We start from the raw sequence: 13062 nt of genomic DNA, 5'->3' as shown, positions 1-13062 counted from the left end.
ATGCTTGCATTCTGCAAACAGCTATATAACTCAAGTAAATCAAGAACAGGTGATTAAAATGAGCTATTTTATTTAAATGTTTACAGCTATAGTAATTTTCAATGTGAATACAGGAAAAGTTCTAACGTAAGTGGTGGAAGAGACCCGTTTTAGCATTGCCTTATTGACGTTTTCCGAATATTTATGATTTTTTCCTGGGATATTGGCTGTGAGTTGCTTCAGTATCCGAAATTTCTGCTGTCTGGCGTACCTAGAAAGTACTAAACATTTACATCAGTGAGTGAGTCCGTCAGTCGTTGGAACGAGGGTTATATATTAGTTATATAATGTATATACATATGTAATATTGGATGTGCTGAGTAACTTGTACAACATATAAATGTTGCTAAATTTACGCTACCAGTGCATAAAAACCTTTTGCATGGGTATACAGCACCAGTAAGACATTTTGCAGTATGGAAGATGCTTACAGCAGGAGGTTGGTGCAACATGCTAAAACGCAGAACCACCTCGGCCTGGAAGAGGAGTGGGATGCAGCTTCTTCTCTGGACACCACAGAATCCTAACACAAACACCATCGAACATTTCTGGTAACATGGATCGGTGCTGTGGAAAAGCTGACCGAGAGATATGACACGAGAGCTGCAACAAAATATATGCCACATTTAACAAAATCTACATCAGGTTGTCATACAGAATATCATTGATCCGACGTCTTCACTGGATGGACCACTTGTATGATGGCAAAGCTCCTGCTGCTACCAGACATTGATATATGTATTCCACTCGATTGTGTTTTATCGGATTGTTAAAATTAAGTGTTTACAATCAGAGGTGTTTATTTATTTTGGCAGGACACTTCCTAATATTGTACACGCGCACGCACTACACAAAAAGTTCCTGAAATGACACCCATACTCCAAAAAACGGCAACGTTTATTATTTTTCAATATATAACTATATATAATTAGTAAATTATAATCACCGACCAAAAGTAAAAAATAAAAAAATAATAAAAAATATTAAACAGCTTTTCCATCGTCGGCTCATCTGGAATTGAAAAAGGAAATCACCAATGTTTTTGAAAACTTCTCGTTGCTTCATGAAGCATTGGGATTTGGTTTCTTCAAACACGATTGTCACACTTGTATCACGAACGCTCGATAATGGAAGTGACAAATGACCTGGAAGTCTGTGGATGAAAATAGAAGTGAAACAATGAAATCGGAGACGTTGTTGTCAAATAGAGCTTGCAGGATGACCTAGAGGGGTGGGCACTGATCTGAAACCGTCTAGCCTGGGTTCGAATCTCGACTGATTTATCAAATGTCATCCCGGTGTTTCTAATGGAAGGCGATTCATCAATTCGTGCACCCTCGTCCCTTGGAAGGACGTTACACGCCGTGTCCCATCTGTCAGTAGTGGTCGCCGGCTTACCTTAAAGCTCCCACGGTGTCTTTCACAAAGTGTAGGCGAGTTGTCACAAAATTACAAATTTACACCACCTTCAGTCGAACGTCAGTCGTGGACAGCCGATTCGTGAAAGACTTGCGCTAAAAACGTTCATCGTCGACCCCACAATAAAATTTAAATAATCGGGGCCGTCAGACTAGACAGTAGTAGCAATGATTGTTCTGTAAAATTGATCTTGAAGGACTACACGTTCATTCGTCAATAGTTGACCATTAACGTCATGCCATGGATTCGTCCTCCTCGCAATTCGTTTCTAACTTAGCAAAGGGTTGCGCAGGTTTTCACATCTTCACGCACATCCTTTTAAGTCGCCATTTGGTTCCGGACTCATGAAAAACTACGTACAAAAGGCCACCTTGGGGGTTCGGTTCGGACTTCCACCAAGTGTACCTCCGAGGTCTCCATTTTTAGTGTAACAATTGGAAGGTTTTTCACAAACAAGAGGGTATGCAGTTTTGGAATGGATTTTTTTAATGACAGTGATGAATTAACATCTATCAGGATGAAAATAAATCAGTTCACAAAAGGTCTCTCACCAGAACAACCACTTTTGGAAAATAATTTAAGGTAAAGTTTACCAGTTCCGATGGTCCATCGATAAAACACACCCTGCACCTGTTGCACCTCGAGCAGGTTAAAGAAGAAAGAAAAGAGAGGTTGCCGTCAGGTCTGTCCTCCTTTTACTACCCGGTTTAGCAACTGACCGGTGGGTGGCTCAACCTTCGGTCGACGAACTGATGGTTCCGCAGGACCGGGTGGCACCTCTCGGTTATTGGTAACCGGTTGTCCTTACAGTGCGGGCTCCTCACCGCAGTGTTTGCACAAAGACAGTCCACCTCCGGGACAACTACCCCGCTGCTGCTCCACCTTGTCCCGGGATGCCGTAGGTTGCGGAAGCGTGCTGGAGGTACCAAACGCGAATGGTGCGGACGCGTCGCCGAACGCACTAAGCGACGGTGGCTGGAGGGAAGTGGCGGGAATGCCAGGGAAGGTCCCGGTGGCGGGTAGCGTCTGCTGCCCGTGGTTGAGGTACGCGACGAGGCGTCGGAGCTCATCCAAGGCCTGTGCTTGCATCAGGATGTAGTTCTTAGCGAGGAGGAGCGTCGCGATCTTCGAGAGCTTCCGCACCGAGGGGCTGTGCGCATACGGGATGACCGCCCGAAGCTCATCCAGCGCGTCGTTTAGGTCGTGCATGCGGCGCCTCTCGCGGGCGTTGATGCTCAGACGTAGCGCCCGTTGTTCCTTGTTCCTCCGACCCACTCCGAGTCCCGGGCGCATCAGCGTAGGGCGTCCCGCACCCAGTGCGCAACTCACTCCCTCCACGGGCATCGTCTGTACCTCACCGTGCCCGGCACAGCTCCCCTCGGCACCCTCCGAGCGGTCGCTGTCGTCGTCCGCCGTCTGCTCCCCACCGCTCTCCGGAGGCCGATCCTGACCCGCCACCGTCGCTGCGGCGCAAAAGGCGAAGCGCCGTGCCCCGCCGCCTCCACATGCCGTGAGTCCACGACCCGCCGGCATCCGCTGCCTCTCTACTGAGGTTCCGTGCAGGTACAGCGAGCGGCCGAACGCGCCCTCACCCTCGCCCTCCATCATGAGGGTTCAGGGCGCGTAGGTTTCTGCCTGCACCTGACTTTTTTGTAAGAGAACAGTGGCAACAAGTGCAGGGCTCTGTGAAGGTGTGCGCGACTCCTCGGACCGGCTTGGACCGATCTTAAGAAGGGAGCAATTAAGCAGCGTGAGGAGGCACGGAAAAAGTCTAAGGAAGTTGAGAATTGGACATGAATGAGAGACAGAGCGAGAAACACACACAGAGAGAACAGACACCGAGGGGAGCGAAAAGGCGGGAGAGTCGATGAGACGCGCATGTGCTGTGTGCGCGCGACGCGAATTACCGCAGGTGGGAGAAGCCACACTGGGCGGGGTCACCGTCAGCCTATGGAGATGCACTAGAGTCGAGAACCCGCGACGGCGTCTTGGAATCGGCGTCTCCGGACAGCAGCGGGAGCAGCGGGTCGGACTGCGAGCGAGTTTGTTTCCTGCAGCGGAACAAGCCAACGTGAGTCCAACTGCGAGAATCTCCCGCTAATGTCGCCACAGTCAGCCGTGGTAATACGAGCAAGCAATGGAAGAGTTGTGAGAATGAGACAGATAGTCACCCAAGAAGCACCGGTTTTATTTGTAACTTTTCAAATTTTAAACTTTCAAAATTTCCTTGCTAGTTGTGTACACTTTACTTTGTATATTGAAAGAAAAAAAATAGGTGTTGCTCGTATTATTGCAAGTGGCTTTGAAAATTGCAATATTATCTAAGTTGTCTAGCCTGGGTTTGAATCCAGACACAGCTATAAACTGCCATCCTGGTGTTTCACACACAGGATCATTCATCGATGTGTGTGCCGTCCCTGGGATGGACGTTAAATATGGGAGTGCAGTTTGCCATCATTACAGATCCCACGGTGTTATTCGCGAAGAGTAGGTGAGCTATCTCAGGCACCCTAAACAAATTCCAAATTACTGACATAACCTTAGTCCAACATCAGGCTGGCCAACCGGTTCGTGGAATACTTAGGTCAAGCTTCCCCAGCCAACCACGCAACAATGTGGGAATAATTGTGGCTCTTGAAGAATAGGAAGAACAAGGGGAGATTTTAAAGATTTTAAGGAAATAGCACACAAGATGTTGCTATACGATGTCACGAGTACAGACAAAAGTACTTATCAATGACTATTCAAACAAGCATTCTGAGTAATGCGCTGCAATACATGTCCCCTACCGGCAGTCTGTCGTTCGGTAAACTGTTGGGGAAATTACACGGATTGCACTGTGTGAATTATATAATTACCAAAGTTCAAAGTGCCATAACTTTGCCAAAAATAATCGAAACGTCGTGAAGTTCGAACTTGATCTGTAACTTATCATGAGGAAACCACGTACCAAGTTTGAAATCATTAGCATTAAGAGTTTAGAAAAAAAGTCCGGAAAACTGTTCTTTGCGTGACGGACGGACAGACTGACAGACTGACAGACGGAGGGATGGAGTGCAAACCTATAGTCCCCTCCGGTGTACACCGGTAGGGGACTAATTAGCCCGCAAGGTCGCTCCGTGGAGCAGCCTGCACGTATTGCACTATGTGTGAATTATATAATTACCAACTCACGGTCTGAGGTAACTCGGCTAAAAAATATCCAATTTGCACCAAATAAAGTTTATGAATGGTTGCACAGACCCCTACCTCTCACTAAAAGTGGAAACGGAATGTAAATTGGAGTTAAAACAAGGAATATTAACAGCTTTGACCTACCGCACTCCAAATTATAGTCCGGAAAACTGTTGGGGAAATTACCAAAGTTCAAAGTGCCATAACTTTGTCAAAAATGATCGAAACGTCGTGAAGTTCGAACTTGATCTGTAACTTATCATGACGAAACCATGTGCCAAGTTTGAAATCATTAGTATTAAGAGTTTAGGAAAAAAGTCCAGAAAACTGTTCTTTGTGTGACAGACTGACAGACTGAGGGACGGAGTGCAAACCTATAGTCCCCTCCGGTGTACATCGGTAGGGGACTAATAACAACATTATTTATACTCCTTAATTAAAGCACACAGGACAAGGGAAATGATTAGGGCACAAAGGAAAACCGCAAAAAGTGGCATCAACTCAAAAATGAGATATTTCCCAAAGAGAGACAAAAATGGTTATTTCTAGGTTTTCTTTTGAGGCACCTTTTTGTCTTTCAGGGGTCTTGCCTCGGAGCGAGGTATGGAGGACGCGTCGCACCATCCATCGCAGGCGATTGGCGCAGAGTGGTGCAAGGTGGATCTGGTGCTGGGGGGAGAACACCTGGTGAATGTTTAAACCTGAAAATCGTTAATGAATCCCGGGACAGGTGAGAGCACACCTGTCGGAGTGTGACTTCCATATTGGAGTTGCACTCCGAATGATGATTGGTCAGTCTGTTATAGATCGAGAGCAGGTTGCGGAAAGAGTTTGGAATTTGTTCAGGTTGCCGGTGATAAATGGCCTACTTTTAACGAAGGGCATCTTTAACGCAAACAAACGACCATTGCTGGCAGACTGCTCTTCCGGCTGAACGACCTTCCGACCGATGGCGCACACACACACACACACACACACACACACACACACACATCTTTGCCTCGCCATGCCTACGAAACACCAGCATGGCAGTTTATAGCTGGAGATTCAAACCCCCAGCTCAAAGCAAAGCGTGCCTACTTCTAAAATCCAAACATCGGTATATGCATTGGGAAGGTATAAATTAATCGACAAACCATCTGGGCATGATCTTAATTTCTCTTATGACGTATCCTCCAAGGTGTCATAAATCCCAGAACAGGGTTTTAGCTACGAACAGGATTTGATTATTTTTTTTTGGTATACAGGATCGAGGCTCGTGAAAGAGCTAACATTTACCACACAAAGTATATAACAAGGACAGCGGTAGACAACATGGGGAGAAAAGGGGAAGCACAAACACAACATTTGAGAGCAGGGACATCGGGAGATCTGTGGGAGGGAGGGGGCTTGGGGGGGAGGCGTGGAAAGGGGTGGGGGGGGGGGGGAGGTGGCAAAAGTATAAAACACAAGGGCACCAAGGACTTCCAGGAAAGAAGTTGGTTTCAGAAAGTGGATTTGGGGTGAAATTAACGGGGGTAGAAAAGATCAAGGTTTTGGATGGGGGAAGATAAGAGATGGTGGTGAACAGCTGTTTTAAAGATCTGGAGGGAGGAGTGGGATTGAAGAGAGTGAGGGAGTTTGCTTCAGAGGTGGGAGAAAAGAGGAATGAAGGAGTGAAGGTGAGCAGAGAGTTTTGATTTTGGCAGTTTATCCATAAGAGGGTTGCAGGCAGATCTTGTGCGACCTGTAGGAGTATTTGGGGGACAGAGCCCAGAGAGAGCTGGGGGGGGGGGGGCAAGGCCAGAGAGGAGTCGGTAGAAGACAGAAAGACCACCAACCTGCCTGCGGTTAGTGAGTGAAAGGCCCTTGGAGTTAGCTTCATCGCAGTAGATTCCAATGATTCTGAAAGCTTTGGTTTCAACAGCGTGAAGACGAGCTAGGTGTGAGGCAGGAGCACCAGACCAGAGGGGAGAGCAGTGTTCCATTGAGCTGCGGATGAAAGCCTTGTATGTGGTGAGGAGCTCAGGTGTGCCAAGGAAGGACTTCGCACGACGGAGGATGCCCAGTCGGCGACTGGCTTTGGAGGCCAGCTTGGAAATGTGGTTTTCCCAGGAAAGATCATGGCAGATAGTGAGACCCAAAAGCTTGAGTGACAGAACGTCTTGGAGAGGATTGTTGAGAAAGTAGATGGGAGGGTTTTCCAGTCGCTCCTTTCGGAGAGACATCGTAAGAGTGTGAGATTTGTCAGGATTGAAAGACATTTTCCACCTGTTTGCCCAGTCTGTGATTTTGTCCACGTCTGCAGAGAGTGAGGAGGCTGCAGACTGCCGATCTGAGGGATGAGGAATGGAGCGGCAGAGAGTGGAGTCATCAGCCTGTGATCAGAATTTCATCAGTCATCAGAATTTAAACAGGAAAAAATTAAACAGAAACCGGATTTAAACAGGACTTGTTCATACTATGTATTTTTACTGTGTTCTTTGTTTATACAAACAATACATTCTACCAAGATAGCAGACACCAGTCCATTTACAGTGGAAGAGAGGCTGGTAGTAGAGGTGTGGTACCACGGAAGGAGAAACACAAACAAGACTATGAAACAGGTGCAAAAAGACTTGGTCTTGTCAATCTTGTCAATGATCTTGTCAAAAAGGCAAAAACACAAAAAGACTTTGAGGAGCGTTTTGGAAAGCCAGCGCCGTCAAAATCAAATCTTTATCTTTGGAAAAAAAATGAATGTCAGGCTGGAAGTGTACTCGACAGGAAGCGCAGCGGACGACCAAAGATTAGTGATTTGGAAATTCAAAACATTAAAACATCCATTCTCAGATCTCCGAAAAAAAATCATTACGGAAACGTTCTGCAGAGTTGGGTGTTTCATATTCATCGTTACGTCGCACAATGGAAGAAGACCTTCACATGAAGCCATATAAATTATAAACCAACTGTCATTTGTGAATTGTCAGGTGCAGATCATGAAAACAGGTTGACAGCTCGTGACAGACTGCTGGAACACTGATACAATTCCGAAAAAAAAATCAAAGGTTACGTTTAGTGACAAGTGTACTGTTTACCTCAGTTCATCTCCACACAATGTTTACTTTTTGAGTGATGTTGATCTACATTATGTTGAAGAAGTGCAAGACCATCCACCCAGCACATGTTGTGGTTTGGACGGCGTTATCTGCCCACCACCTCATTGGTCCTTACTTTTTTGATGCGTCGGTCAACCAGCAGTCCTGTATGTTGGAGAATTACGTCACACCTGAACTTGAATGACATGGACTAGCCCATGAGATATACCGTACTGTATTTCCAGATGGATGGGACACCTGCGCATCATACATGTGCGGTACAAAATTACCTCAAAATTTTCCCAACGTTGGATTCGCAGGTTTTTGCCAACTTTTCTGTGGCCACCGCACAGTTCTGACCTGACCACCTGTGACAATGCTCTGTGAGGTATGTCAAAGCTGAGGTTGCAGAACATCGCATGGCATCTGTTGATGAACTGAAACAACGAATTCAGGAAGTATACTCAGAGGCAAAAGTTATTGTGACATGGAATTTTTTCATTGGTAATCTTGTGAATGAATTTTTGGATTTGAACCAGAGAAAGAGTGTGTTAAAATGGTCGAAGAAACGCAACCAAGCAGTTGTTGTTCGAATTGCACGAAATTTGCAAGAAGCATGACATATTCGAGAAAAATGGCCAGCAATGTTCACTTTAAAAGGCCAGACAACCAGACGCTTATCATTTCCACTCAATGCAGTCTTAAGAAGTGCAGAAGTCAGAAAAACACCTCTATTCATCGTTCTGGAACAAGTTCGACATGCCACGCCTCAGGGAAAATGACAGATGGAGAGCTATAGGTATGCTTCAGTCTGGTACCTCGCAGCGTGACGTTGCTCGTCGATTCAACATCCATAGAAACACCATTTGGCACAGCTTCACCGAGCTGACGGTAGGAAACGTGTCTACAGGTGCACAGGTGAACGTTACATCAGGCCATGTGTTCTGGAAGGGGATCGTTTGGGAGGTGGGGGCGTTATGATCTGGGGTGGGATAACAGCTGCAGCAAGAACGCCAATGATTGTGATTGAGGGGAACTTGAATGCTGTGAGGTACTGAGACGAGATTTTGCAAATGGCCGCTTTACCGTTTTTGCAACAGAACGGCCCTAGAGTGACGTTTCAACACGATAATGCCAGACCACACATTGCTCGAGTTGTACAGCAGTATCTTAATCAGAACAATGTTAATGTGTTACCCTGGCCTGCAAGATCCCCTGATTTGTCACCCATTGAACACGTCTGGGATGAAATGGAGCGACGTTTACGACGTCATCCGAATCCTCCAAAAACGCTGCAGGAACTCCACCAAATCCTTCCTCGGATATGGAATGATCTTCCCAAGGACTTTCATCGACGTTTAGTGGCCTCAATGAGGCGAAGGTGCCAGGCCTGCATCAATGCACAAGGTGGACACACTCGCTACTGACCGTGTGAACTTGCTTCTGAACCCGCTCTTGTGTTGTGGCTCATTTGCATATGCCAGGTGCACTGTTCTTATGGACTGTTGATCGTTACCATACCTTGAAACATTTGTCTTTCCATGTAATAACATTTCATTCGCGGCAGTAAAAGTTTAACACTGATTCTGTTTGTTGTTTGTGTGTCACAATAACTTTTGCCTTTGAGTATATTTGGCATCATAACACATGGTATTTGGGCATCATGACACATGGTATTTTGGCGTCATGACACATGGTATTTTGGGATCATGACATGATATTTTGGCATCATAACACATGGTATTTTGGCATCATGACACATGGTATTTTGGCACCATGATAGATGATATTTTGGTGCCATAACACAATATTTTGGCATCATGACACATGGTATTTTGGCGTCATGACACATGGTATTTTGGCATCATGACACATGGTATTTTGGCATCATAATACATGGTATTTTGGCATCATGACACATGGTATTTTGGCGTCATGACACATGGTATTTTGGCATCATGACACATGGTATTTTGGCATCATGACACATGGTATTTTGGCATCATAACACATGGTATTTTGGCGTCATGACACATGGTATTTTGACGTCATGACACATGGTATTTTGGCAACATAACACATGGTATTTTGGCATAATGACATGGTATTTTGGCATCATAACACATGGTATTTTGGCGTCATGACACATGGTATTTTGGCGTCATGACACATGGCATTTTGGCATCATAACACATGGTATTTTGGCATCATAACACATGGTATTTTGGCATCATAACACATGGTATTTTGGCATCATGACACATGGTATTTTGGCATCATGACACATGGTATTTTGGCGTGATGACACATGGTATTTTGGCGTCATGACAAATGGTATTTTGGCATCATGACACATGGTATTTTGGCACCATAACATGATATTTTGGTACCATAACACATGGTATTTTGGCGTCATGACACATGGTATTTTGGCGTCATAACACATGGTATTTTGGCATCATGACACATGGTATTTTGGCATCATAACACATGGTATTGTGGCATCATGACACATGGTATTTTGGCGTCATGACACATGGTATTTTGGCGTCATGACACATGGTATTTTGGCGTCATGACAAATGGTATTTTGGCATCATAACACATGGTATTTTGGCATCATGACACATGGTATTTTGGCACCATAACATGATATTTTGGTACCATAACACATGGTATTTTGGCGTCATGACACATGGTATTTTGGCGTCATGACACATGGTATTTTGGCACCATAACACATGGTATTTTGGCATCATAACACATGGTATTTTGGGATCATGACACATGGTATTTTGGCACCATAACATGATATTTTGGTACCATAACACATGGTATTTTGGCGTCATGACACATGGTATTTTGGCGTCATGACACATGGTATTTTGGCACCATAACACATGGTATTTTGGCATCATAACACATGGTATTTTGGCATCATGACACATGGTATTTTGGCACCATAACATGATATTTTGGTACCATAACACATGGTATTTTGGCGTCATGACACATGGTATTTTGGCGTCATGACACATGGTATTTTGGCACCATAACACATGGTATTTTGGCATCATAACACATGGTATTTTGGCATCATGACACATGGTATTTTGGGATCATGACATGATATTTTGGCATCATAACACATGGTATTTTGGCATCATGACACATGGTATTTTGGCACCATGATAGATGATATTTTGGTGCCATAACACAATATTTTGGCATCATGACACATGGTATTTTGGCGTCATGACACATGGTATTTTGGCATCATGACACATGGTATTTTGGCATCATAATACATGGTATTTTGGCATCATAACACATGGTATTTTGGCGTCATGACACATGGTATTTTGGCATCATAACACATGATATTTGGCACCATAACACAATATTTTGGCACCATAACACGATATTTTGGCACCATAACATGATATTTTGGCACCATAACATGATATTTTGGCACCATAACACATGATATGTTGGCACCATAACACATGATATTTTGGCACCATAACACATGGTATTTTGGCACCATAACACATGGTATGTTGGTACTTAAGACATGGTAGTTGGCACCATAGCACGTGGTATTTTGGCACCATAACACATGATATTTTGGCAACATAACACATGATATTTTGGCACCATAACACATGCTATTTTGGCACCATGATACATGATATTTTGCCACCATAACACATGGTATTTTGGCACCATAACACATGGTATGTTGGTACATAAGACATGGTAGTTGGCACCATAGCACGTGGTATTTTGGCACCATAACATGATATTTTGGCACCGTAACACATATTTTGGCATCATAAAACATGATATTTTGGCACCATAACACATGATATTTTGGCACCATAACACATGATATTTTGGCACCATAACACATGATATTTTGGCACCATAACACATGATATTTTGGCACCGTAACACATGATATTTTGTCACCATAACACATGATATTTTGTCACCATAACACATGATATTTTGGCACCGTAACACATGATATTTTGGCACCATAACACATGATATTTTGGCACCATAACACATGATATTTTAGCACCATAACACACGATATTTTGGCACCATAACACATGGTATTTTGGCACCATAACACATGGTATGTTGGTACATAAGACATGGTAGTTGGCACCATAGCACGTGGTATTTTGGCACCACAACACATGGCACTTTGCGTTGGTTTTTGCACGACACGTGCAGAAAAATTATCTTATGCCGTGACAACGGCGGATGTTATACGGATGCACTCGATGTCTAAGGTGGTATTGTAATTGTTGTCTTTCTGTAATGTGTTATTATTACTCCTATTTTTATGTATTATTGTTATTACTGTAATATGTTAATACTTCTGGGGCTTATGGCTCACCCTAGTATATGTAATAAACAAATATTGCATAAGCAGCTTAAACCATGTCCTGGGACTTATGACTCACCCTGAAGAGGTAAATAGTCTTGTGACATCATCATCCCATCCCTGTACACCTATTGAGAGGAATTAGATTTTCATTCACCTCGATTTCTAAGTTCGTAACCAATCTTTACGTGTTGTATATTAAGGGAACTAAAGACCATCTCATTCATTCTCAAGGTATTCTCCAGTTTTGAGTACACACTGGTCACATCCGATTGGAAGCTTTCGTACCTTCAGTGTATAATTTTTTCGGATGTGTATGTAGCCGCCATTGCAGAGGCCATCACTCAATTACCAGCTCCTTCGTCATATTATTCTGCCTCCCAACGTACCTTTTATATTAAGTATGTTCTTGAAAGGCAATATAATCATCGATAGATTTCAACAAGGGCAATCTTTGCATTAACTTACCGCAAATTTAATCATTACCCCCTCTTCAACCATCCTTGTTATCCACTTGCCGCCATCTTTTTTTGAGCACGTCGATTAACGCCGGATCACGTGATTATGGGTATTGGTCACCAACCTTATTTCAACACAAATTCTCCCCAAAATATTGGATTTATTTAAATTCTTCTGCCTTTAAGAAACAAAAATGCAGCTGAAATGTAGCGACCACGATTGTAGGGTATTACATGTCGCAAGATCATCTATACTATACAGATCATCTCACTATAATTCACCAAATGTCTGTCCGTCCGTCCGTCCGTTCGAAGGTACCGCAAAAACGGCTGAACCGATCGCAATGATATTTTGGGTGGGTAATCCTGGGACCCCATGGAGTAAAATAGACTGTGTTGTTTTTCCAATTTTCCAATTTTTCCAAACATGATGGAATAATATTTACCGACATGAACAGTGATGTGGCTTTTGTTGAAATTCTACAAATACTGTTTAGATTCTGATGATTTGCGTGTG

Source organism: Myxine glutinosa, chromosome 11 (assembly GCF_964187855.1).
Source record: "Myxine glutinosa chromosome 11, kmMyxGlut1.1, whole genome shotgun sequence".
NCBI classification, from domain to species: domain Eukaryota; kingdom Metazoa; phylum Chordata; class Myxini; order Myxiniformes; family Myxinidae; genus Myxine; species Myxine glutinosa.
This window is presented reverse-complemented; position numbering follows the sequence as displayed.